Here is a 27,379-nt window from a genome sequence, read left to right as displayed (position 1 = left end):
TGGCTTAGGAAATAAAACAGAAATATTTTTCCCCAAGCAGAAATTCTCTTTCATGACAGCCCTAACTACAGGTATAGAAGAACTGGATCCCCAGGGTGTATGTGTGAGTTCATTTCCTAAATTAGTAATCAGACAGGTAGTGCAAGGTGAGAGAAACTTCTGCAGAAAATATAGGGCTTGGCAACTAAGAAGTGATTTTTTCCCTCATACTCTCATACCTGCCTCTGCCACCTTTACAAGCAAGTGGTCTGCGTTTGGTCTCTTCAAACGAAGATAGGGCTTGAGATGGCTTGGACTAGGCATGCTTTCTGGTAGCTGGTAAAGAACACAGCAGTCTGTCTGGCAGTCTGGACATCAGCAGCTTCAGGGTAGGGTAATAGATGAGTCTTGCAGGGTCTGGCGCTCTAATGTAATTTCCTAGGATGTCCAAACTATCACTAAATAGTATACGCAGGTCTGGGAGGAGGCAGTAGAGAAGAACGTCTTCTGGTGCCTATCAAGGAGCAGAAGTGCTTCTCAACACTCACATCACTGAGGTGAATGACTGCTCTGAGGATCCTGACTGAGCATAAAACTATCAATATTCCTTTTTATAGATGGACAAGCTGAGGGGCAGAGAGGTGAAGTGTATTCTTCAATCACACAAAGAAATTCTGGAAGAGCTGGGGTTGAAGGCTGGGTTTTCTTCGTCCTTTGCTCTACCTGCTCTTCACAATCATGTGCACCCAGGAAGTCTGGCCAGTGAGAGCTACAGCATCAAGTATAAAATCTACAATTTTGGTCTGAATATTAAAGCCACTGGACTCAAGATAGAGCAAGCTTTATTGATGGGCACATAGAATAGTATCTACCACTACTATCTGGTGGGAATCCTTCTACCAACCTTTAGCAAGCTCTGCTTTAAACTTCTAGTCCAAACTTGCTGCCTAAGCTCCTTCTGTAATCAAAAAAAGGCAAGATGCAGGTATCCCTGGAGGGCAACTTTTATCCTTCCTGCCTTAAACCCCTTTTCAGGATTAGCTGATGATGCTTGAGATGCCTGTCCCTCTCTATTGCTTGCAGGTACATAGATGTGCATCTCACGCCAGAATCTTAACTTTAAGGTGGCAAAGGTCTGATGAGATGAATTCCAGGTTCTTGGAGTGCCCAGAGGAGGTTTGGTCTGCCTGACAAATGATTGGTGAATACCACACTATAGCAAAGCATGAGCATCCCACTTCAGTCGTATGGGGTGACACATCACTGGAACGATAGCAAGCCAACACTTGCAGATATTCATACTCCCTTTGTGTTTAGCTCAGTATCTTTACAGTCAGCCTCATTTCTTCTTAACCTCTTGCACCTTGCTATTTCACCTGCTGAACTGAATGGGGTATTTAGACTTGCTCTCCCACTAGACACTCTGAACAGAAATAACTTGAAGAATCCTGAAATTAGATGTCTGGATCTGCACATGCTTTGCCCTCTTAGACTGTCCTATGGCGAGAACCTGCAAGAATCTATGCAGAAAATCCAATGTGATCAGGCAAAATACTGTTGATAACTAAAAAGCACTTTGAGCTGAATGATCTCTTTTATTTCTGCTTGATTTGTTTTGTCCTCTGCTGCTCTAGAGAGGATAGAGCCCAGCAGTTCAAAGCTGCTGCCTTCAGTCACTTCTGAGCTGGGCAAGGGCTTGCACTATGCAGGAGAACTAAAACCTTTTCCCTGCTAGCAAAACCAAAGGACCCAATGTTCTTGCTAAGACTTGCAAAAAGTCGCATGGAGGATGAAACATGGGAATTTTCAGCCCAGAGAGGAAATATGAGTAGCTGCAGAGGGTGAGAATTGAGAGACAGGAAAACAGACGTGTCCATAGCAATAATCTTAATCAGGTGTTGACTCTTGCCCCACAACAGCACCACTACTTCAGACAACACAGCACAGAAATCCTAGAGTCACCCAGAAAGTGGGAAAATCAAACTAGTTCTTCAGCCTGTGCACCTTCTTTGTGTCAATATGCCAGAACCACCAAATCCCAGTGCCGAAGCATGTAGTGATTTATAATGCAAGCATCCAAGAGGAGCCGTCTTTTAGCATCATTTTAGCATTGCTTGTCTTTACCCTTCATTTGTGTTTTTACCACAAACATGATATATCCATTTCTCTGCTCTGTGTAGAAATGGAATGCATTTATGAAACATATCCTTAAAACGTTGCTTGTGGGTACTGCTGTGCTGTGAGATTACAAGCAAGAGCTCTACGAAACTTTGACTTACAAAAGAAAGCTATTTGTTTTATTCTAGTGCTATCACTTTTGCTCACTTTGTAACTGAAGACCAGCGGCACACAAGGAAGAAAGTCTACAGTTATGGAACACAAAACATCTTCCCTCTGTCAGTTCTCAACAGAGATTAATTAAACTTCCAGGTATCCTCTGATGTGGTGGTTTCGTCTATTCACACCCAATAACTGCCACAGTGTTTTTAGTTCCTTACGTGGTGTCTCATGGGAGGGCATTATTCTGACCACTACTACAAATGTGAACAGTTAATTTGCAAAACTATATAGTTCTCAGGGTGTAGTAGCTCCATAGACTCACTGCCAATACTTAGCATCCTCCAAACTGGTATACCAATCACTGGCAATCTGATCTTGTCTTAAGATCACACTCCAGAAATAAGATATAGTCTTCATCCCTTTCCCAGCTTAAGCTCTCTAACATGCTATTCTAAGTTTGCACTTTACATGCTGTCCCCAACAGTACCAGCAGGAATCAAGACCCTAATGTGTTCTGTACTGGCAACCAATAACCAAACCTGGAAGTGAGCAAATACACTTCGTATAGCACCTAATGAGACTTAATGCAGCAAAACTGCCCTTCTTGTTCTAGAGCATGGGACACTGTAGTTTTCTAGCTGCTGCCTCCACAGTCCTGTCAGCTCAGTGCTGTGCCCTGCTGTAGGATGCCTGCTTTCCAGCTATGGGGCACGTCTTGGAGAGCAGAGCTCTCCTTTACCTACTATCGGGATGTGATCCTTTTAACCTGGCCCAGGTGAGAGCTGTCACCATGGAAATCAATGCGCTACAGGATGCTCTCCATACCGCTGTACTGATCACTGGAGTGGGATACTGTAAAAGTTCTTTGGAAATACTTTATATGAGATATTTTGTCTCTCTCAAGGGCACTGGTAGGGCTAGACTTTCAATATGTTAGCTATAACATCCCTAGATATTTGTACTCCTATTTCCCTCATTGGTACCCTTAGACCAAAGTGCACTTATGTCCAGCATTATTGCAACTCATCACCTTCTTATTGTGGAGCTGAGGTGCAACATCAGAGATGGTAGTGGATGTTCAGGATGCTGCCTGGTGGCATGCAGATGCAGGGATAGTGGGCTGGGCTGAGAACACACAAGGTACACGCAGGGCAGGAGACACAGGGACAGCTGAGGCAGCGTTTGGGACAGCAGCACCCAGACATTTCTGTTGGTAACCCCACTTCTCCCTGCTCACACTCCAGACCCACAGAAACCCTGGCTGGCCTTCACAGGAGTGCTCTGCCCCTGCTGGGGATCGGGGAGCTGGGCTAGGGATTGCTATTTTATCAGAGGAAAGAGATTGTGTAAACAACCTGGGCAGAAATGGGAGAAACCAACACATTTTTTTAATGGCCTTGCTCAAATGGACTATCCCATCAGCACGTCTGCCCCAGAGCTCAGGGCACTGCATCTGTCCTGTCATGCTGAGGACTCTCCCAGTGGGTCCAAGGTACAGACACCTTCTGCCTGGAGCTTGTTCTCGCCCTGCACCACCCAAACACACTGAGGAAGGAGACGAGAGGTTCAGAGGCAGATTCTGATTGCTATGTAGTGGCTGTCTCCCATTCTCCCTTGTCTCCAGCTGCAGCATCCTTGGTGGAACTGGGTAATGTCTCAGCTACTCTCTCCCCTAACACATCTTGCAATCTCCTGAAAAATCATGTCATGTGATCCCTCACACAGCACGACATGCTTGCAGGTGACTAACCTGTATTTTACAATTGGAGAAGAAGGTTGGACTAGATGACCTCTGGAGGCCCAAACTACATGATACATGACTATGATTACAGCCACTGTTGCATACGTTACAAGAAAATATAAGTGAAACAGTCATCTCAACCTATCCTAGTTTAATAAGAAAATCCTTGTCTACCTAGGAAAGTTTTTTAGAAAAAAATGAACAAATCAATGACAGCGGCATCAGTACCACACCCCGTCTGGGCAGGCAGCTGACATAAGTGTCTTTCCTTAGGTAAGCTTAAGGTAGGTCTGTTCCCTTCATCCCAACATCCCTGTTTTGCCACAGGCACATGCCACACGCTGTGGTATGTGAGGCCATCAGACCAAAGGCTGGGAGGCACGGACTGAACCCTGTGGTGCCCCAGGCCCTGTGAGAAGCGAAGTTCCACCAACCACCAACATGGGCTGGGGGGGACCAGTGACTCACTGCTCTCTCACTAAGCACTATCACAGGGCACAGGCAGCACAGTAGGCTGCTGGGGTAGTGAATCATATCCCTCACAAACCACAAAACATGACAGGAGGACACGTCTGGAGAACTCCCTGGAGAGATGCACTAACCTGCTGTGCAGCCCCCAGCATTCCCAAAGCTCGTGCCCCAGAAGAGGTTGTAGCTATGGGTGGCTGGAGACTGGTGTTGCCCTCCTGCTTGCCCACTCTTTGTGGGGATGTCCAGGCCATGGGGTCCCTCGTGGCTCTCCCCACAGTGGTGAGGGAACTGCTTCACTTGGGACCATGCTGGAGGGTGAGGAGCAGCTGAATGCTCTGGAAGCATCGCACCACTCTGTCGACGCAGAGACGCTGGTGACACAGGGACTCCTCAGCTGGGAAAGCATCTCTCAGGGCAGCAGAGGGTTGTAAAAGGGAGGCTGAAACAGCTTGGATGGCTGCAGGTTGCTGCAGCAAATTAAATATGATGAAACACAGTAGACAGCTTTATATGCTCTATTAACTGTATTAGACCTTCATGTCGGAATAATTTATTGCCATATTCTACACAGCACAGGTGAAGCGCCAAACCTCCTCTGGTTCAGGTCCTTTCCAGAGGCCTTGGCGTAGAAGATACATCCAGTAGGACTTAGTAGGAGCTGGAAATTTATTCTGGAGGCTGTCCCAGCAATGTTAGAGGAGCAGCTGTAGCCCTTATTCCTAGTTGTCTTTTATCATGTTGGTGCTGCTGGTGCACTCAGTAGGAAATACCAATCCAAAACAGCGTTGAGGTTTCGTGGGGACTGTCCAGGAAGTTTTCCTCTCAACGACCATGTGAGAGGTACTCCATGTTCCAAAGCAGTTTGATTTGCTTCTCACCTAACAATCTGCCAGAGCAGCACTGGTTGTGGAGAAGATGACCTCCCACATACTCACGCTTGTGGAGTCATTGCCCACTTCATCCGTTGCTGAAGGGTGACAAACATGCCCCTGGGCTCAGTGCCTGCGGGAGGAAAATGAGGCAATTCAGAGGTTATTCACACTGGTCCCACTGCAGCGGCTGCAAGCAGGAATGTTTGTGCTGCTCCCCATGCTGCTCTGCATCCCAGATGTGCAGGCACTCACCTTTGATGGATGATTAATCTTGGATGAGCTTGCTAATGGCTCCAGTTATGTCGCTCATGAAACCGATCTTCGTGATTCCTGAAAGACCCCATTAACACTGCATTAGAATCCTGATGGCTTTCATTTACTGAATTATTTAATTATTTAATTTTTTAAAACATATCAGGATACCTTCTAGAGTCAAACGTGACCTCTTGGTCTTCTGTGAGAGGGGCTCACCTTGAGCATGCTTCAGCGGGCTGTTGCAGCCTTGCTTTTCTCTTCACACACACTCTCCCTACAGCACTCAGCCTTGTACCTTCAGAAAAAGGTGTTATTGAGGAAAGCAGCATGCTAAGTGGTTTTCTTTTTTGTGATTTATCCAAGTGCCTGTTTGCTCCCACATGCTGTGAGTGGATAATAGCAGTTCTCAATCAAAGTTAAAATTACTAATGCTCTTGTCTGTGGAAAATTTAGTGCAGAAATAAAAAAAAGGTTAATGATGCTGCTATACTACCGATCTTACTATGTATGGCCTGTCATATTTTCATCCCTGCACCCCTGTGCAGCATTATTGTATTTACTGGTTATTCCAGTCCATATCTTTGCTGAAACTGATGTAAGAAAACCGCATCTGATATTCTGCTAAGGTGGTGAAACTAGTGTGAAAAAAGCCATGTAAACAACAACAGAACAATGTTTTCTCAGACACTATCTACATCATCCAGTGACACTGACAATCCAACAGTATGCTGACAGTGATTAGCACAAAGAATTACTCTGTCCTCCTCTTGAACATATGTTTATAGAAGTAAATTTTGCCTACGTATCTCCTCAAAGCTGGAAGCTGTTGAAATTATTTTGCACAGGATGTTGGATTAGTCTGAAAAAAAATTTGAGCAACAACAGCAGCCACTCTTCCTTCACATTATTGACACTTCAGTGTCTGCCTGCAGTTCTGACATACAAAGGCAATATACCATTACTTCTCTTTTTCTAATTGTGTTCACCCTATGATCTTTTGTGACTCACGGGTTATGACTACTTTTTAGTTCTAGTCTGCTACAATTCTTTTTGTCAGTCTAAAGGGCAGAGAGCTGATTCCTTTCACTTACAGATTCCAGTCTTCCACTGAACACATTTAATTTATGGGAACAGTGGAACTAGAAAATGGGACAGCATTAGAGTTTTATATATTCATGTACAAGGTCATTTTCAGTTGAGATAGACGAACTCTGATGGATTACACAGTGTCAAATTACATGCTTCAAATTATAGATACCAAATTACATGATGCAGTGATGGAGTGGTTTGGCCAAGTTACTGTAGGGTCCTTATCTGAAAGGGTCTTATCCCAGGTATCTGAAACCGCTGTTGGGTACTTAATCAAAAACAGTCTGGTTTGCAGTGGTTGTCAGCATGCATGGGTCACTGCCTGAATTGTTTCATCTGTATGGTAAGAGTAACTCAAATGATTGCTTGTTAGGTAGTCTGGGGTCAAGTCACCCTTTATCAAGGTGCCTGGTCTCTGACACACTGAAGACTTCAGGGTCTCTGACACACTGAAGCCTTCAGCAGATGAATGAAGCTATCCTCTGGCTGCCTTAGGCCCATCAAATACCCATAGTGAGAGCCCATCAAATACTGCTAGTTCCTTGTGGTGCTTTAGAGAATGATTAGCAAATTGCAAAATTTACTCTTAAGATACAGTTCTGTCCAAGGATCGTCCTCCCCTATGTCCTGGATGTCTTCAGTGTGCCCTTGTGTACTGTTCCCTGTGCTACATCGGAGCTTTGTTGTCACGCTGGCTCCTGTTCACAGACATGCAGACACATGTCCTCTGGATATCACCCTGTACCTTCTTTCACAGGTCTAATACAAAACTCTTGGCATCTAGTGGAAAGATTCCCATTTCCCCCCAAATTTTGGAAGAATAACTCCCAAATCCCCCGATCCCAATTTTCTCAAGACTCCACATTTGCTGAAGTCTTGCTGCAACACAACCCCAAATTCAGAATGTCTTAAGCACAAGCCTAACATGAAATATGACAACACTTCCAGAGGCAGCTGCTGAGGCTGTTCCCATGATGAAGATGAGACACGTATTTATTTCCCGGTGAATCACCCTTGACGATTGCCTGCGTAGGGCCAGCACGCGCGCGGCTCAGGGGCCAAGTGTGCAAGGTGCTGCCCTAACAGACAAGCCATGGCTCCTTCCCAGAGACCTTGCAGTTCTGGGTGTGTTTGCCTTAGGAGGCAAGAGGGGAGCTAATTTAATGCATGTGATCAGGCAGCCCTAAGACACTCCTTGCCTTAATTATATTTGCACAGGAATAAAAAGGAGTAGAAGGAAAACTCTGCTATTATCAGCACAGCTTGACATTCCCAGTGCATTAGCACATGAAATGATCTGGTGACAGAGTAAATAAGACATGAATTACTTTTTAAAAGCTTTTACAACAAATGCCAAGATGCTTCCATCTCAAAGGTGACCTGTAATTGTTAACAATTCGCGAAAACAACCACATCAATGAAAAAGAGGGTTACAATAAAATTATTACTAATGCTTCAAATAATTGAGTTAAAGTATTCAGCACAACTGGCTTCAAATATTCCTTTTCATTTTCAGCTGAGCCCTAGGACAACTGGGCTGCCTGTACAGTCTCCACAGGAGCCCCCTGTTTTTGCAGCGGCAGCACAGCTTCCCTGCTGACCCCAACAGCCTGAGGGCCCTTTGGGAACACCCAGCTTCCCAGCGCTCCTGGATGCCCCGCAGGCTGCAGCTGGATGTCACCCAGCTGTGGCAGTCACGCCCTCACTGTAGCTTGTCTCCATGTCCCAACAGTGATTGAATTATATCCCGCCGCCTCTCAAGGTGTCGCTTGGGCAAGGAGCTGGCAACCTGCCGTGGAGGTCTAGCTGGCAAGCCCGGGTGGGCAGGAACGGGCCACGTCGGGGTGCGGTGGTCTGCGAGACGGCTGCTGTGGCCAGGGGCACTGGCAGCAGCGCACGGCAGTCCCATGGCGCTCTGGGTTAGAACTTCAGCATCTCGATGGGATTTTTAAATAGCTTATTGCTGGCCTAACATTATATCCACCAAAGCCAGTTATTTATTTAATTTAAAACAGCTTTATTCAGAGATGTTTGCCCACAGAGTGGCCCAATCTGGAGGCACAGGAAAGGAGGTCACTTACAATTTATTTAAATTTTTTTTCTGGTTATTTTCAGCAGTCTTCTATTCAAACTAACTTGGAGCTGTGCATAAAGGCTGATTATCAAACCTGTTTAGGGGATTTAGTCACACAGCTGTGCATCTAGGTCTCCTTAATCATGTTTCAACAGTCTCAAACACATGATGTTAAACTGGAGACGAGAATTTTGGACTACAGAGGGTGAAACGGAAGAGGGAGCACCACGGTTAGAAATTAAGCGCAGGTGTGACTTCTGCATAGGGCAACCAGCTGTGTGGTTGTTCCATGAATGGTACCACAGAGGAAGGACCTCCACGGCCTGAGAAAACCAAAACCTGGCGTAGGCTGTCCCAGGCTCTGTTAAACTCTGCAAGCACCATGCATGGGGCAGCAGCACCGCTCTTAGAAATACAGCGCATCTTCCACCTGAGGAGTTTGGAATTTGAGAGCTTTACACCTTTGTGTATAGCTCCGCTCAGAAGACCTGCTGCCCTGCAGGAGCAGGAGCTGCGGCCCCGGGCTGGCACGGTTTCCTGATCAAGCCGAAACCCACGCCGTGGAGCTACCCCTTCTCCCAGGGACCCAGCTTTACCAGGTTATTTTGACACGTTTTCTCTACCCTGAGGATTTTAACTTCACTGGTAACAATACCAGTTTTTTAGCTTGGAAACATTGTTGACTTTCTTTGCAGACTCTTGCCAGCAAAGGAGGGGAAAAAGAAAAACCAAAAGAAAGAAAAACCAAAAGAAAGAAAAACCAAAAGAAAGAAAAACCAAAAGAAAGAAAAACCAAAAGAAAGAAAAACCAAAAGAAAGAAAAACCAAAAGAAAGAAAAACCAAAAGAAAGAAAAACCAAAAGAAAGAAAACCAAAAGAAAGAAAAACCAAAAGAAAGAAAAACCAAAAGAAAGAAAAACCAAAAGAAAGAAAAACCAAAAGAAAGAAAAACCAAAAGAAAGAAAAAACCAAAAGAAAGAAAAACCAAAAGAAAGAAAAACCAAAAGAAAGAAAAACCAAAAGAAAGAAAAACCAAAAGAAAGAAAAACCAAAAGAAAGAAAAACCAAAAGAAAGAAAAACCAAAAGAAAGAAAAACCAAAAGAAAGAAAAACCAAAAGAAAGAAAAACCAAAAGAAAGAAAAACCAAAAGAAAGAAAAACCAAAAGAAAGAAAAACCAAAAGAAAAAGAAGGTTGATTTCCAGACACTTGAGAGTACTGGCATTGTTGAGGTGCTGAAGTCAATGCAAGGTATCAGCTGATAAGTGGGAGGCTTATGTTAAAAATCTCAAGGTAGCAAGACAATGACTTGAAGAGGCCTTCTCTCTTCTGATTACTACTGAGAAAGGATGATAGTACAGTGAACCTTGTTAAGATGTAATATTCCCAAAAGAGAATAATTGATGCTAACGCGGGTGTCAAACTGAAGATCTGAAAGGGACTAATTACTTTTTCTGCTAGGAATAACTTTCCATTTTGTCACTCCTTCAATACCTAAGCAATCCCATTAATCTCAAACATCTGAATCCCAGCTCCTCTGCTTAATTTCTGCTGGGAATTGAGGGAAGTAGCAAAACCAGCCACACTGGAGCTTACAGTAACTGAATTTGATGTCCTTAAATCAGAAGAATGTGTCAAATCATTCTGGATAGTCTTTTATAGCTCATTTTTAAGGAGCATGCAGCTAGAAGAAAGCACGCATCCATGGAGCAGGGTGTCTCATGGTGGGTGCTGGTTTGGCCGTGCACTGCTGGGACAGGGAGTGCGGGGTCCTATCCCTGCACTCCTGCACGGGGCAGTGGGGACATGCATAGGGCTAAAACTGGGAGCTCAGAGGGAGGATGGCTCTGCTTGCTGGTGGGAAATTTCTCTCCCCTTCTGTCTCACTATCATTAGCTCATGACAGGGGGAATGTGCTCTCCCTCCAGCTTTCATACTGCTTATCTAGAGGTTTCTGTTTGGTCCTGGCTCCTATACTGAAGGAAAGCAGTTAACTACCTCCCTTGAGTGTCTTAGTCCATCAGCTCTGAAGCTCCAAGAAAAGTGCGTGTTCAGGCTGTTTGAGAGGGCATGGAGAGAAAGCATCACCTTGTGTTTCAAGAAAAAGCATCAGCTAGAAACAAAGGAGATTAGCACAACATCTGCACAATGCAGCTCTGCAGCATTCCAGTGATCTTCACTCACTCAATGTTTGCTCTGCTCTGGAGCGCTTCTTTATGGCGGTGTGCCTCTTCCCTGATTATGTTGCAAAGAACGAGAGAGAAGCTCAACGAACAGTTTTCAGACAACATGCTACACAGGGCCTATAGCAAAAGGACAAGCAGTAATGGTTTTAAAATGAAGGAGGGTGGATTTAGATTAGATATTAGGAAGAGGTTATTTACCGTGAGGGTGGTGAGGCACTGGAACAGGTTTCCCAGAGCGGCTGTGGGTGTCCCATCCCTGGGAGTGCTCAGGGCCAGGCTGGATGGGGCTTGGAGCAACCTGGTCTGGTGGAAGGTGGAAGGTGTCCCTGCCCATGGCAGGGGGGTTGGAACTAGGGGATCTTTAAGGTTGCTTCCAACCCAACCCATTCTATTCTATGAACTTTGTCAGACTATTTAACATTGGCAAAGAAGAAATGTTTAATTGCTAAGAGCTGGGAGAAGTGATATTAAACAACATTTCATTGCTCTCCACAATAAAGCGGGAGTTCTGGCAGCCTTCTTGAAGAGCATGAAGATGCCACTTCAGTGATGATGCAGAAATGCAGGAGTCAAATCCCATTGGAAATACCATGCTGCAAGGGACCTCCAGAGATGATGTGACCTGGCTCCCCGGTGAAGCAGAGTTAGCCAGAGCACCGCTAGTCTGGGAGTGCAACCTGTGTCTCCTCTTAGCCAGGGCTGGGCTTTCAGGGGCAGTTCCCCCTGGGGATGATGAGGATGAGCGGCCCTGCTGCTTGCCTGCAGTGACCAGGCACCACAGGACTAGGGGAAAATGAGAAAAATCCCACTTGAAGAATACTGGGATGGTTGAAAATCCCACCAAAGCTAGAATTCTGGAAAGGAGGAAGAAATCAGAACTGACTGAGGTCTCTGCCCTCCATCCGGCATCCTGGAAAGACTCACTGCTCTGAGAAACCTCGAGAGTAGAAGAACCAGAGGCTTGTCCAACTGAAGTTCACCAGCAGGATTCCCTCTCTGAACCAAACCCAGACCCTTTCCCTGGTGTAGTCCCAGAAGCAGTATATATAAGAGCAATACTTTCTAGTAACTGAAATAGTAACCATTAAACAAAAAGCTGATGCTAAGTATTTCCTACTTGGGAGGACCTTAACATTGTTCACAAGTGCCATTAGAAGAACAGTGCTCACATTTGATCCCCACCAGCACCACAGGACAAGGCTTTCTCCTCAGCTAGGTTATGACTGGTACGTGAAATGTCAGGAAAATGCAGGTTTTTGGAGTTATGGGAAGCATTTATCTTTGCCTAGATCACACTGATTTGGGGAGTCTACAGGTGAAGGTATAGAGATGTCTACATGATCAGAGGTGCTCCAGATCTTTCCAAAGGTGCTGGCTACATCCACTTGCGAATTCAGTGCAAAGGACAATGCACGTGGGGATGAACATTAGCACAAGAAGGTTAACAATGGAGAATGACTGGAAGTAGGCACCTGTATCAACGTATCTGCCTAAACTGGTAACAAAGGATCAAATGTTCCCTGGAAATGGCTTCAAGGGAAAATTATGCCTAAATAAGCTGTCAAAATCAGCAGTTTGGGGTGCCACTTTGTAGCACACCTGACAGGCATGCAATACAAATTGAACACCAGTCTTGAGGGACCAAAGGAATTAGGTAGATAGACACCATTTTGGAGACCTACTAGCAGTCAGTCCAGGGAAGTTTCTAAAGACAATGTAAAGAAAAAACATTCTAGCATAAGTAAAAATTCAGACTGGTTTTTCAGAGCAGTTTTCAAGATCACGCAGTATTGCTCAACCTTTTACTGCACGCAGTTTGAACCACATACACAGGGTTTCTTGCCTCATGGAACAGCTTAAAGTATTCTACCTAATATGGCCCAAAATTAGATCAGCGTCGGTACTGCTGTACTAGACAGTGAAATTACTTAAAGGTTGTTAAAATGTCCATTGAGATATTTGTTGTTGAATCAACACTGTAAAAGCATTATGCTTAAAATAGTAAAAATAAAATTCCTTCCATGCTTTGCCTGCTGAAGATAACATTTTAAAAACATACTTTTATAAACCAGTTCCAGAGAAAACACATATTTTTCTGAGAACAGACAATGGTTTCAACAGTATCATGAATTAGATATATAGAGAAGAGATATATGCACCCAAAGCATAACTTTTTAAATAACTGTATCTTCCCCCCCCCCCCCCCCCCCCCGCTTGACTAATGCTCATTGTGTGTCTGGTTAGAAAACAATAGCTTGGTTATGAAATAATAGAAATTTTATCCATGAAAATGCCACCCTCACATTAAAATCATCACACAGCTCACAGCAAGCTTTTCAGTTATAAATGTACCAATAAATAAAGACTATTTTAACCTTAGGAGAATGCCTTATTAGTTGATTACAAAAAAAAGATCCAACTAAGCTGCACTGTAAAAATTAAACCAAGAGATGAGATGAATGCTAGTCTCTGCATTTTTAACCTACCTTTACATTTTACTGTGTTCTTCAGAGGCTGAACTTTGGAAGCCCTACTGCTTGCACCTTGCTGTTGGGCTACATGCTCCCTTGCAGCTGAAGGTCCCAGCGGTCCCAGGGCACAGCTGCATGGCAGGGAAAGCCACAAGCTCCCCGTAGCCATACTGGGCTCCTTGGTGGCACAGGAGCTGGTCACACCCTGTGCACTCGTAAAGCATGGGAGAAGGATACAACTCTGTATTATTCCCTTTTGGGAAGCTGTTTTAGTTAAGGATGCAAACTGTTTTCTCCCCATCATCTGGCTCTGGCTGCTCAGGAACCACCCTTTCCATCCCTGGGTTTTTTCAGTCCTCTGACGCCCAGGCAGAAGCACTGGCAAGGGACAGCCAGGGTGGATACAGCCATGGGGAGTAATGATGCTTGTCCCTGGTCACAAGCCTCACAGAGTGGTGTTGAGTGGGGGCAGAAGATGGTGACGAATACCAGTGCACCCACCCTGTCCATGGGAGAAAGCTATAGGATCATTTTCAGTGTGACACAGCCTGATTCTCACATACAGGGTAGGCTAAAACTCACTTCACATCTGAATAGGTTGGGAAAGAGCCTGCACTTGGTTCTGCTCACATTTGCTGAATTCCCCAAACTATAAAGGAACCAGGATAATAGCATTTTCCCTTAGAAAACTCCCTCAGCAACCAGAAAATAAAGAAATTTGGTTTAAGGGAAGCTAAACTTTTTAATAAGGCATGGAAGACATTTAAGTAATATTTTCTTCCCTATCTGATAATATATTAATAATTCATTTATGTTCTCAGCAGTTCCCAGATATGTATTGGCTCCAGCGGGCATCTACAGTGCCTAAGGGATGTGGACAAAACCCAAAAGCACATGCACTGAATTTGTGTAGATAGCAGGGACCCAGGAAAATTGGCATGAATCTGTTCTTCCAATATAGTGCTGTGACTGGGCCAAGTTCTTACTTCTCCCCTGGACCTGCTCTCCAGACTTGCACGTACTCTAGATTTAAGCTTTCCTGGTAATGCAAAGCAGTGCCTTAACACGAGCCTCCAGCTCAGCTCCCAGCCCGCGCTCGGCTGTCCCGAGGGCTTGGCCAGCTTCTTCTCACCTGTTCTCACCTGTTTTTTTGGTTGCTTTTCAGCAGCACCGGGCAGGGTTCTTTGCTAGCACTTATTAACAGGAACAGTTAACAGAAATGGCAGGATTCTAAGTTTCCAAACCCCCATGAGGTGCTTTTTGACAGCAAGCTAAAAAAGTTGCAAATACCTCCACCAGTAAATCCCAGTACACCCATCTTTCACCCACCCACATATCCAACTTGCCTGAAAGCAAGCTGTGCCTAAACTCCTTGTGTATGACTGATCTGGTTTTCTTTATGATATGGTTTTACCTCCTGTGTGAGACACAGTATTTTCTGCTTTTTAGCAAAGTGTTTGAAAATAGTTCCTCTATTATCAAATACCTGGGAAAATAAGCAAGCTTTACATTTTTTAAGCATGCATCTGCTTTTAGCAGCTTAGTATAGATGTTGAATCAGAAGCCAGACCCTACACACAACAGTTATAGAAAACTGGTATTTTGACACTAAATACTGTGTCCTTTTGAAAGAGGCAATGGGACTACATTAGGCTGTTAAAAAGTGTCAACTGCCATTTAATATGAGAAAGTTTCAGAGCAAATTTGGCATTGTTGCTGTTAATGAAGATTCCTCCCTCTTTCACAGACACTTCTGTGTCTACTAGAGAGAAGAGAAAGTCTGTGTTTGCCTCAAATTCTTCAGGACAGAGACCATCACAACCAGCAGGTTAAATGCAAGGTTTATTTCACTACTTTAATAATGATAAGAAAAACTTCATATAGAAATTTCCCTAACTTTTGGTTCCAAACTTCTCCACAAGTGCAAGCCATCAGGACTGTAGTCCCTGCCCCCAGACAGAAGACACAGCATTTTGGAGCCCTCAGATCCCACCGAGACTCAGCTAGGCAGCACCGTCCGACCACAGGAGATCTTCTGACACCAAGCTCCAAACACAAAATTGTAATGATTTGGGTAACGGCTATTTCTTGTACTAGAATAAGAATTTCCAACTATTTCTTCCTTTCTTTTTTTGTTTGCTTATTTTTGGTTTGTTTTGTTCTCCTCTGTAAGAGGGGGACTTTTTCTTTTGCATTCATGTATTACCTGACACAACTGGAAAACAGACCACAGGTTTCCTGGTAGCAAAAGGCTCCAACAGCTAATGAGACCTCTGCCTGCCCCCTCCCTACGTCTCATGGGTTAGCTTTTCTGGGGACCTGTGGGAGGAATTCAAATATGGACAAGATGATTGCTGTTTTTCAGAGGAACACTGTGCGTTTTTAATGTGCCTGAAAGCTCTCCCAAGACTCAGCACGCAGATGTTGTGTGAAATGCAGCCCAGAGAAAGGCTCATACACATGCAGCAGGAAAGTGCAATTGTAACCCAGGTGAGTGCTCTATTCATACCAACCCCTAAAGCATAATTTGTCAAACTATTCAAGATATTCAGATCTTTGTTTCAGTCCAGGGAACAAAACCAGTGATGATCTGGGCTTTTAATTCAAGAAGATAATGTCCAGTGTAATCTGATTTTTAGTTGTCTCTTACAGTGTGGAATTCACACTCACACTGCGCAAAGCATCTTTATCAAATATTTACAGCTCTGTGACACTGCTTGGCTAATCTGCACTAGCCTATGAAAAATAACAGATACAAAGTCATTAGTCTCAGGAAAAAGGAAAAGGTGGATACTTGACTTTCACAACCCAGGGAAACACAAATTGCACAGAAAACCATCTGAGCAGCTGTACAGCGAGAGCTATGACAGCAAGCTCCGTCAGAGAGCTGGGTGCACAGACACACCCAGCTGGCATGCTTCACTCCAGTCAGAGCGGGCACGTGCTGCTCTGACCCTCACAGGTTTGGCAGAATCCATTGGAAAACACCTAGTAAATGTAAAGTACACGCGCCTGCTCGTGTGACCCATTTCAGACCTCACTCTTAATTTCCAGATTGAGTGCTAACTACCAAACCTAACCTATTTCAGCAGTTTGAGAAGCACTTTGTTTTGTTATTTCAGTGCTATAATGCAGTGTCTTGGTAAATGGATCAAAATTAAGTTATCGGCTGTATGAATGTGTTAATTGTGCCTGTGTATGACCATCACACACTGCCATGACTGGGTCTCACCGGGCAGCCAACTTTGGGTTTGTGCCTTTAGACTTTTGGGGATGTTAAGACACAGTACAGATACAATTTTGCTAAGCTCCAAATATTTCTCCTCATGCGAAACTTCACACATATGAGAAATGCTACTACTCAAAAGTATTACTGCAAAAACACAGTGGTGTTGATGGGAAGCTGTCCATTTCAAAACTAAGAGATTACCTATTTGACTGGCAGTCATTGCATGTTTGCAAGTCAGAGACACAGTTACAGCTCAACTGTCTACAAAACTCTCTCCAGGAGAAAACAGAAAGATTTTCATCAACAAAACACTTAAAGCAAGGCACAGAACATTCAATTCTGTGAAATACAGAATAGTGGAATTATCCTGGCAATTTACATGTGAACTCTGAGTCAGTGCGTTCAGGCAGGGAATAATTCCACATACGCATCCCTGATGAAACAGGATCATAAATCTGTTTCTGAATGGTATTTTTCAATTTATGTGCTTGGCTTCAAAATCTTCTCCTACAGGAAAGACACTCAGACACAGAAGTAGCACAGTTCAAGAGAGTGTTTTGCTACATAGGCCTCCATTTGCATGCTCCTATGCTAGTTTGAAATGGGTATTCAAAATGACTATTTCCAAAAAAAAAAAAAAAAAAAAGAAACAGCAGGACAGGTAGCAATTACTTCTGAGGTTGCAGATAGCCTGACCTGCTTAATTAAAAAAAAAAAAAAGTAAATCAGAAACAAGAATACCTTAATAGGAAAACGTATCTGATTTAGCTTGTGGGGAGGAATAAATGAATCTGAGAGTAAATAAATGTGTAGGTCGTTTGCTCTATAAATATCTTTGTTTCTTTTACTGCTTGTGCTCTAAATACAAAACAAAATCTCCTTTCCAAATAGATTTAAAAGGGTGGATCTGGAGCTGGTCAGTGTATTTGGGCTGTGGACTGAAACTGGAAAATGGTCAGATGCTGTTGCAGCACAGCCAGCTGCAGAAACGCCCAAAGACACAAAGAGGGTGTGTGGTGGGATGAGAAAGAGCCAGGGGTTCAGGCGGCCCTCGCTGGGACCAGGGCTGTCCAACCTGGGGAACGGGATAAGCACTGTTCCCCTCCTAGGAAAGGCTCCACCAAAGAGATGCCACTTTGTCCAAGATGTGGGTTCGGGAGGGGGATTCTCCCAGCCTTCCATAATTTCTAGCTCTTAAATGAGCATAAACCGGTAAATCAACTAGCAACATGATCAGAAGCTGTCATGTGATATCCCTCCAGGACAGGCAAACCTGGAAGGTCTTGCAGACCAAAAAGTGTAGCTCTGCAAGGGCTGGAGGTCTGGGTGCAGCCTGCTCCCTGCCAGGCTGAAGCCACAGCACTTGGCCAGATGTGTGACGGAGGAGGGTTTCTGGTGGCAGCAAACAAGTGGCAATGCTAGTCCCTGGCAGTACGCTGCTGTTTCCTAGCTTTTAAATCATACTTGGTGAGCTGCTGCTATCGTACCACTGTGTCTTTTTGAGGATAACGCAGAGAATGCATGATGGTTCCAGGTGCTACCAAAAGCTCCTTCATTTTTAGGATCCCAGACAGACCCCTGGGAGGACATGGGTGACCCTCAGAGTCATTTTTGCTACAAGCTTCTGTGCCAGACGTAAATATTTGATCTGCCTCCTCCCGGTGGAGATGTCCCTTTGTGCCTTCCCACAAGAGCTGGGCTGGGCAGGGAAAGGTGCACCCCACATCCCACAGGCCCTTTGGGGAGGGAAGAGCAATGGGTGCTTGTGGGTGACAGAGAAGAAAATCCTGGCAGTGGGCAGTGGAGTCCAGAGCAGAGACAGGAGCAGACATGTGCCCTGGCCCCAGCAGTGGGCAAGGAGCCTTCCCTGCAGGTCTGGGGGTAGCGGGCAGCCTCTGCACAGCCCAAGCGGCCGCCAGCTGGGCGAAAGGATCTGGGCAGTAAAGGCAACAGAGGAGAACGGATGTTCAGAAAGCCTGGGCAGCAGCCACAACCTTGGTGACTGCCACGTGTAAGACTAAGCCTTGTCTTTAAGAGGGTGGCCTTAATTTCAGCATTTTAGCTCCTTGTTCCTACTCGGGATGTGAAGAAGCAGTAACAAAAGGGGTAGTTCCGTGGGAGCAGAGGACTTAGATGTTGGGGCTAACCAATGTGCTTCTCTGGTTTCTTTTTTTATTTTTTTACAGCCCAAACCAGTTCTGTCCAACCTGACTTCACCGCCTCTGGAACTAAGGAAAAACATCCCTTTATAGTAGGGGATTGTAACTCCTTGTTAGGAAAGCGCCCATGCCAAGTCCTAGCCAAGCCCAGGATGTCTCACAACACCCTGCGACTCTTTCAGGGAGTACAGCTGCTGCTGTGAATGTGATGGAGTCTTTAGGAACAATTTCTCAGCAGTCCAGTGTTGTGGTTGCAGCGGGGCTCAAGCCCGTGCTGGCTGCAGCGGAGCGGGTAACTGCCTTCCTCTTGCAGCAGACTTTTATAGATCTGAAGGCTACTCGTGTGTCCTGCTTCAGTTCATTCTTTTGTTTAAAGAACCCGATTAGTCTCCCTCAGACCACATTTTTAAGCCCTTCCCTGCACCCTCACCAGGTTGCTGAAACACAGAATGGTTGTGTCCTGAGTGGCAGAGTCCTCCAGCCAAGACTTCATCAATGCTGAGCTGCAGGACCCAATCCTTCTACATGCAATCCTCCTTGTGCAGCTCTGTGCGATGTCTGCCTTTCTCTCAGCACTGCTTTTTCCTGCAGAAGTGCTGTCAGGGGAGCTGCTTTCTGTCCCATGTTTGTCCAAAAGATTATTCCCAGCTCAGCATGATGCTTCCTCCCTGAACGCACTCCTGCAGATCCCATCTCCACTTTGCCTCAGTTACATTCGAATGCTGACCTCACCTGCTGAACTTCGCACCACAATGTCCTCCACAGACCCCACATTTGTTACTGACAGGACTGTCAAGGGCACCAAATTAGCTATGTAAGAAGGTTCAGAAGGGCTAATCCACCAGCTGTTCGCAGAAGTAAAACCTTGGGTAGGTGGTTCACTTCACACAGGTCAAACCCATTGGATTTATGGGGGCTGCTCATAAGCAGCCGTATTTACATACTTGAGCCCGCGGAAAATAGGTGCTGGCCTTTTTAATATGCTGGTCACTTTAAGGAGAACCAGAATGATATTTTTGGTCAAGTTGTGCCAGGGATTAGATTGACAGACTTAATGTAATTAGATGGAGATGAGTTTAGCCTAGTGACCTTTTTCTTTATCATGGTGTCTTCCCAGCGTTTGGACTCTTCAAATAGAGCTTTGAAAGGATTTAAGGCTTTTCTCACTGTTTGCTTTGAGATCTTTTCTCCCTTTTTAACATACAGGACTACTCCCTTTGTGTCCTCAAAGAGAACCTCACATCTCAAACATATCACTCCTATAGGAAGGTTATATTAAATCAAAACCCCTCAGAAGAGTGCTACTGCCAGGTTGTCCTTCTACATATTGATGCGATTGCCAGCAATGGGCACCTGGACTTCAGCAGAAATACCACGCTCAGGAAAACATGAGATTTAATGCTGACATCCACTGTCTTTAGGTGGCCACTTGGTGAAGATGGCAGGTTTTACAGGAAAAGAAAAAACAAAACAAACCACAAAACCAAACAAAGCTTCAAGGCACATCAGCAACAGCAACAAGCTAAAGCTCAGTGCTGCTGCTAAACCAACACCGCCTCTGCCTGAACGCTCCCAAAGTTGTCAAACAATACAAGCAAAAGTGCATCTTAACTTCTCCTGTAGGTCTTAAGGCGGGCATGCTTATCTGAAAAGAAAGGGAGGACACCCGAGGGTGCAGAGGATTTCAGCATACACAGGGCTCTGTCAGCAGAGGAAAACCAGGGAACAGTTAAGCATAATTTTCTCTAATTTCATAAGAATCAAACAGCACCTTGGAGAAGAATCAGGCTATTTGGAAATAAATGCTAATTTTGGGGCATCTTAATTTTATAACGTTCTTTTTTTTTTTTTAATGCTGGAAAGTGCTCTGGTTCCTGACAATCATCTATGTATCTGGTGCCTGTAAATGAATCGTACATCATAGTTTTACTAAATGAGAGGTTCTGTGTGTTTGGTTTTATTAAATTGGGTAGGTCATATAAAAGCTGCCCTCCAGAGTCCCGAAGTTTGAGAGATGACTAAAATGCAAAGGTGGGCTGAAAGCAGCCCACGATCATGGATGGCTGCTGGCTCTTGTGAGGTTGTGATCGATCTGCATTTCAAGACAGAGTCAAGAACAGCCCGCTGCATACTTACAGACCTCCTGAAAATCACTGGGAAAATCCACAGCACTGGTGATTTCCTAGTTCTTGCACAGGGGGACTGGCGATGCTGTTCAGTCAATGATTTCCCTAATTCACTCTGCCTTGAACTTTTGAATGAGTACAATTCATGCAACTGAATGCTTCTCAGAGCAGTGCTTAAGCCCTGGTTTGGGAAAGCACAGAAGCACGTTTGCCTTCAGCTGCTGAGCAATTCCACTGAAGCTCATGGCACCTAAGCCCTCACTTCAATTAAACAAACACTTGGCTGGTTGGAAGCTGAGGGAACTGGGGTTGTTTAGCCTGGAGAAAGAAGACTGAGGGGAGACCTTATCGCTCTCTACAGCTATGCAAAAGGAGGTTGCAGGCAGGTGTCAGCTTCTTCTCCCAAGTAACAAGCGACAGAATGAGAGGAAATGGCCTCAAGTTGTGTCCAGGGAGGTTTAAATTCAGTATTAGGAAAAATTTCTTCCCTGAAAGGGGTGGTCAAGCATGGGAACAGGCTGCTCAGGGGAAACTGTGGAGTCACCATCCTCGAAAGTATTTAAAAGACAGGCAGATGTGGTGCTTAGGGACATGGTTTAGTGGTGGACGTGGCAGTGCTAGGTTACGGTTGGATTCAATGGTCTTAAAGATCTTTTCCAACCTAAATGATTTTATGATTTGATTCTGCGTTTTTCTATGTGAAAGTAGCGCAGTTTCTGTATCATCAGAGTTGAAGACCTGGTGGTGGGGTTTTTTTGTTTGTTTTTTTTTTTTCTTTTTTTTTTTAAACCTAGAGCCCTGGTTATTTTAACGCACGATTGCATACCGATTCCACCTTTGTTCTTTTGAAAATGAGCATTTCAGGAATTTTTCAATAAGATTCGCAGCCACCAGGGAATACACAGACAGAGATGAAACTATGAAACACTACGCTTTTATAGCTCATTATTTAAAGTGGACTCAAATCATGGACTTTGACTGTAAAGTTGGTTATAAACAAAATGAACCAGCCCTTTTGTCTGTCCATCATCTCTCTCTCTCTCTATATATATATATATATTGAAGGACCCCCCCAAGTCTGTGACCAAGGAAAGGTCTCTATTCCACCTGATGCACATTTTGGGTTACAGGGACTAACAGGTAGATGGACAACAGCTGTATTTCATGCCCCCGGAGGACCGGTCCTGAAGCACAATCTACCCTGTACAGTGCTGAGAACGACTACTATCACACCCTGTGCATCATTCCACCACCCAGCCCCCATCCAGGCATGGGAAAGCCAAGGGCACAGACCTGCCCTTCCCCTTGAAAGAAGGGGTGAGGGAGTTTAGAGGCGACTTCAGCATCACGAGCAGTGAGCGGGGATGCCCGAACAGCCCGGGAAAACCCGTTGCCGACCGGGACGCCAGAACCGCTGGGCGCCGCGGGGTAGCCACGCTCGGCGGGACGCCCGTCCCCCACCCTGGCTCCGAGCTTCCCACCGGGACCGCAGCCCCCAAGGAGGGACTCGCAGCCCACAAGGACCCCCCCGGGATGCCGACGGGAACCGTCTCCAGCTCACGGTGGAAAACTCAGGAGTACCTGTAACGGCGCCAGCCCGCTGCCTGCCCGCCGCTCCGGGAACGTGTTTCCCCCTTGCAGCCCGCCCGTCCCTCCGGGGCAGCACCCACCCACCCACCGCTCCCGGGGACCCCCGCACCCCTTCCCTCCTCCCGCCGCCTCGGGCGCTCACCTATGCTCCGGCGGCAGGGGCTCCTATCGCCCCCCGGACTGGGGTGGCTGCCCCGGGGAGGGGAGCTGGAGCTGGGCTGGGCCGGGCCGGGCCGGGCCCCACCGCCTCTCCTCGGCGCGGCGGCAGCCAAGTGCGGCGCTGCCCCCCGGCAGTGGGATTTATCGGCGGCAGCGGGCGGGAGGGACGCGCCGTGCGGAGCCACTTCGGGGCGCGCCGCGCTGCGGGCAGCGCCCGCTGCCTTTCCCGCCCCCCTGGGCGGGGGGAGCCGGCGGGGCCGGGCCGGGGGAGGATGCGGCGGCTCCGGGACACGGCACCGCCCCCCCGCCGCGCCCACCAGGGGGCACCGCCGCCCGCCGCCGGCTCCGGGCACCGGCGGGGCGAGGAGCGCGGGGGTCCCGGCCCCGTCCCGCCGCCGCCGCTCGGGCCGAGCCGCCGCCTCCCCCCGCCGGCGCGGCGCCGCTGCCGCCGCTGCTCAGGCACGACCCCTGCCGCTCCCGGGGATGCGCGGGGGCTGGAGCCGCGCCGGGGGCTGCCCTTCCCCGCGGGGGCGGGGGCGCTGGAAGCCGCAGGGCTGCGCGGAGCCGCTCCCGGGTGGAGCCCGGGCTGCCCGGCCGCGGCAGCCGCGCGGAGGGGGGGGTGTGCGCGGGCAGAGCCCCCCGAGGGCTGGTACCTGCAGGTCTGGGCGTCGGGGACCCTCTGGAAACCGGGAGAACATGCCTGGGGCTCTGCCCTCTCCTCGCAGCCCGTCCCTAAGCGCCCCTCGCCGCCCGGTGCTGGAGCAGGCGGGGGGCAGTGGTCAGAGCCGTGTGGCTTGGCGAGCTTGTTCTCCGGCTGTAACGTTGCATCCACGCTGGCTGAAGACACAGGAGTGAAAGTCACTCAGTCCTGCGTTGTATGCCCAGTGCAGAGTGATATATACCCTATGAAAGTATTATGTAGACCAGAGGTCCTCAAACTACGGCCCCCCAGGGTCCTCAGTCCGGCCCCTGGTATTTACAGACCCCCCGCCCGCCCCCGCCGGGGCTTGGGGGAAACCAAGCAGCCGCAGAAGGCTGCCTGCCACTGCATCCGCGCGCCGCCCCCCTGGTTAAAAAGTTTGAGGACCCTTGATGTAGACAGTTCAGATGCCATCAACGACTCAACATCAAGTGACTTTTCCCTCTGAGAATGACGTAATTTCTACTAGCAGTGCCTATTTTGTCAAATGCAACTTTGATGCTGTATTTTCTGCCGAAATAGATAGGATGGAAGCTTCCCTACATATCAAACAATTTGGATAAAAATGGCACGTGAGAGTCTTAAAAGTTTTCTGCTTTTCTAGGGCAGTATGGATGCGTGGAATGCAAGAAAACCAAGAAGTGGAAGAGTGGAAGTAAAAGCACCTCAGTTTTACAGCTTTAGAATCTTTTGTTTACGTGTGGAGTGTTGCTGGTTTAAAAATTCCTAAACTAAGGCTCTTTTCCTTTACTGAAAGAACAGAGCAAGGAAAGGGGTCTTCTGTCCTGGTGCTTTCTGGTGAAATGTGTCCAAGGCTGCTGGAGGGCTCCGTGGTCTAAAATGAGAGTGGAAGATGGCACAGACGAAGAAAAGCAAAATTCTCCAGCTCTCATTAACCACATGATAATACCCTTCTCAGATTTTGAATGAGAAACGAGCGAGATTCCCAAGCACTTTTTATGGTCATCAGTGCCAAAGAGAATTTCTGTCTCGGACTTCCTGTAGAGTTTCTGACATCTCGTACTTTCGTTTGGCGGTTAGAGGAGAGGGGAAAACTGATAGGTGTTCATACAATGTCGGCCATAATCTTCAGTGGGGCCACCATCATCATGGTCAGACAAATAAAAACTGTAAGATGTAGTATTTATTTAGACGTATGCATGACTGAATAAAACAATTTCCTGCCTAACTCCATTCTGGTGTGTGTCCCAGGCAGTGATTCTGCATCTCACCCGTCCTCCCCTAATGTACTGCAGCTACAGGTAAAACAAACATCCAGGAGCAGGTGGTTGTATCAGTCGCATACACATGGAAATCTCGTTGTCCGGGCTGCCTGAGAATGAAAACACAGATTTGAAAAATAAAAGCAATATTATGCAACTATTAAGCATGGAAGGAAGGATTTAAGCTGAGACAATGGGCTCCTAAGGAAAGGCACAAACATTAGTCACTCACAGCTGAATGAATACAAGTTGGGTGGAGTGACAGCCCAGAAAGCTTCACATTAAGTCAATTAAATCCCATTATTCTTTAGATTTTTTTTTAATAATTAAATTATTTTCAAGTGACTGTGAAAGGAGCTGAAATGACTGCCAAAACCTGTTCTTGTGACTGGCTACAGAGGCAGGATTAGTGAGTAATTATGGCACCAGGCTGGTGCTCAAGGGAGGCGGGTTAAGAGTTTTGTGTCTTATCTGCCCAGCTTTGAATGGCGATAAAGGGATTCTTCATTCCCACAAAGCGGTGTTGGGGACAAGTATTCAGCTCGCATGGTAGGAAGGTATCACCGTAGCTGAATCATCACTTACAGTAACCCAGCACTGCTCCTCAGAGCTGGTCTGTGATTTCTGAGGTGTATTTGTAGGCGGACAATACAGAGCATGTTGAGTTGCTTCCTTCCAGATAATCATGTATGTCTTGCCATGAAAAAACCCATGCCTTTCAGACAAGATTTCATATGCGTTCAGGCATGTGTACATGCATTTGCTCAATCTTCCACACTTCCATCATGCGGATGCAAGAGGAAAGGCAGTGTGCAGCCATCTCATGAGCTTGTCATGGTCTCCCTTACTTCAGTTCTGGATCATTCAGATATAACGGGTCATACTGAGCCATGCTGTTTTGGGCAGGAAAAATCCAGCAGGGAACTGTTGGCTGATTGCTATCTGCACACATTTCTCTTTCTTTAAGGTATTGCCCTTCACCTTTCCCAGCCCTCTCTTTACATACAGGTTGCTGCTTCTTTCTTAGGAAGTCATTGGATATGTCACCAGGTACGTCTCTGCAGAGCCAGAAGGAGCTGCCAGAGTGGCTGTCAGCAGTGTGCTCTGTAACCCCCTCCTTTCTGTCTGCAGGGCTGACTGCTCAAATGCTAATGCACTGCATGTGGGATTCATCTGCCTTTAGCTTTTGACATTGCAAGTTAATCATCTGAGTGCAAGCTCATCACCTAAGGCTCTCCATATAGTTAATGGAGAGAAATAGACACCTCCAGAAGGCAAGTCATCTCATCCATCTTAGGCATCTACGTGCAAATTAAATGGGTTGCCTTTTGCAGGTGCCCATTTCTCTCCACTGAGTCTGAAGGGAGCCCAGGGTGACTCGCTTAGATGGAGATGATTAACGTTTAGATATGTACAGTGAGGTGAAATGAATCTCACTTCTCTTGAGTAATCCTGGTAGTCATGACCTAGTGGAGATTGAGAACCTCTTGAGACTTTTCTGCACATCCTATAAAATCCTAGCTAGGGGCAAATCTGAGCAGCTTTGCAGTTTTCTGGCAGATACAAGCAGTGCTGATCAATCAGGTTAATCCCAGTGCAGCAGGATAATGCTAATCTAGGAAGGGGCAAAGAAATGTTGTTCAAGCAGGTTCCAGAGGTGCCATTTTGCTACAGGCTGCTCCCACCCACCTACCCATCTCTACACCATGGCTGGGTGCACTAAACAGGTTCTTCTTTGGCTCCAGAGTGCTTCAAAACACATTTTAAGGGTTCTTGCAGCTTGCTCTGAAGCATCTTTTACTGGCTATGATGACATGCTGTACGAGGCACTCACTATGGTTCTTCTCTCAAAGCTGCCTCTTTCCCGAGCTCTGGATGCTACCCCGTTACCTTCCTAAGGAGGAAATCCTTTTTTTTGCTTTCCATGAAAAACTGATCTATTGTGCTGTCAGTGGCCAGTAATCTACTGCACTGCAATTACTCCTCATAAGCAAATTAACAAAACAGCATCCTCATTTTACTTGGATTAACTTCTGCAGTTAAGAGTTGACAGATGATACCGAAAATATCAGTGTAAACACCATGTATTTTTATGTTTGAGCTTCTCAGAAATACTCTTAGTCTTATGTTTTCCATGGGTGGTCCCTGGTTGTAAGTAGTTCTAGGACCCTGAAGTATAAACAGATGCTACTTCTGCAGGGAAAAGCAGAGCTGCCCTTTTTAAAAATGCTGTCCTAACGAAAGCGGCTGAAATTCAAAACTTGGCAGGATCTTATTCCTCAGCAAGGAGAAGGCAACGGGTCATTAGTTTGCTGTTGTTCTGTGGTTCTTCCTTGCCCACATGTCAGCACCGCAGCCTCAGACGCCTTGGAGCTGTGATTTGCTGCCCCGTGCCATCAGTGCTGTCTTGCTTCCAACAGAGCAACCACGGCGTCAGCTCAGCAGCAAAGGCCTGGCTGGGAGCATTGCCCAGAAGGCACAGCCCTGACACGCTTGCATCTAGCAAACAAAGTGTTAATGCTTGTGGCATGGTACTGGCACGGTGCCTTCTGGCTCTGCTACACTGGGGCAAAGCCCGTTTGTGACTTGTTTATTTGTACACTGCTCAAAATAATTATGCATTAGCTTATGCGTGTACCTTACTCTGGAACACTTTCTATCTCGATCAGTGGCACTGGTAAATGCTCGGCAAAAGTCACTCTTACTCCATCATTCTCTCTCAGTTATTTTGCAGGTTCATTTATCTTGTAGCACCCTCCCAACCTCGGCGGCTCAG

At 46.4% G+C, this 27,379-nt stretch overlaps 1 long non-coding RNA gene across 1 annotated transcript; it reads right to left on the bottom strand.

Annotated features, from left to right (window-relative positions):
• Positions 1 to 5,019: 5,019 nt before the first annotated feature.
• LOC119150319 lies at positions 5,020 to 22,863 on the bottom strand. The gene is made up of 4 exons (XR_005105009.1): positions 22,664 to 22,863; positions 5,767 to 5,893; positions 5,596 to 5,673; positions 5,020 to 5,473 (listed from the first exon to the last, which is right to left on the bottom strand). It is a non-coding gene; the product is annotated as an uncharacterized LOC119150319 (long non-coding RNA).
• Between the last annotated feature and the right edge of the window lie 4,516 nt (positions 22,864 to 27,379).

The sequence above is a fragment of the Falco rusticolus genome, chromosome 6, assembly GCF_015220075.1.
Source record: "Falco rusticolus isolate bFalRus1 chromosome 6, bFalRus1.pri, whole genome shotgun sequence".
NCBI classification, from domain to species: Eukaryota; Metazoa; Chordata; class Aves; order Falconiformes; family Falconidae; genus Falco; species Falco rusticolus.
The sequence above is the reverse complement of the archived record's forward strand: the minus strand, read 5'-3'. Positions and strand labels throughout refer to the sequence as shown.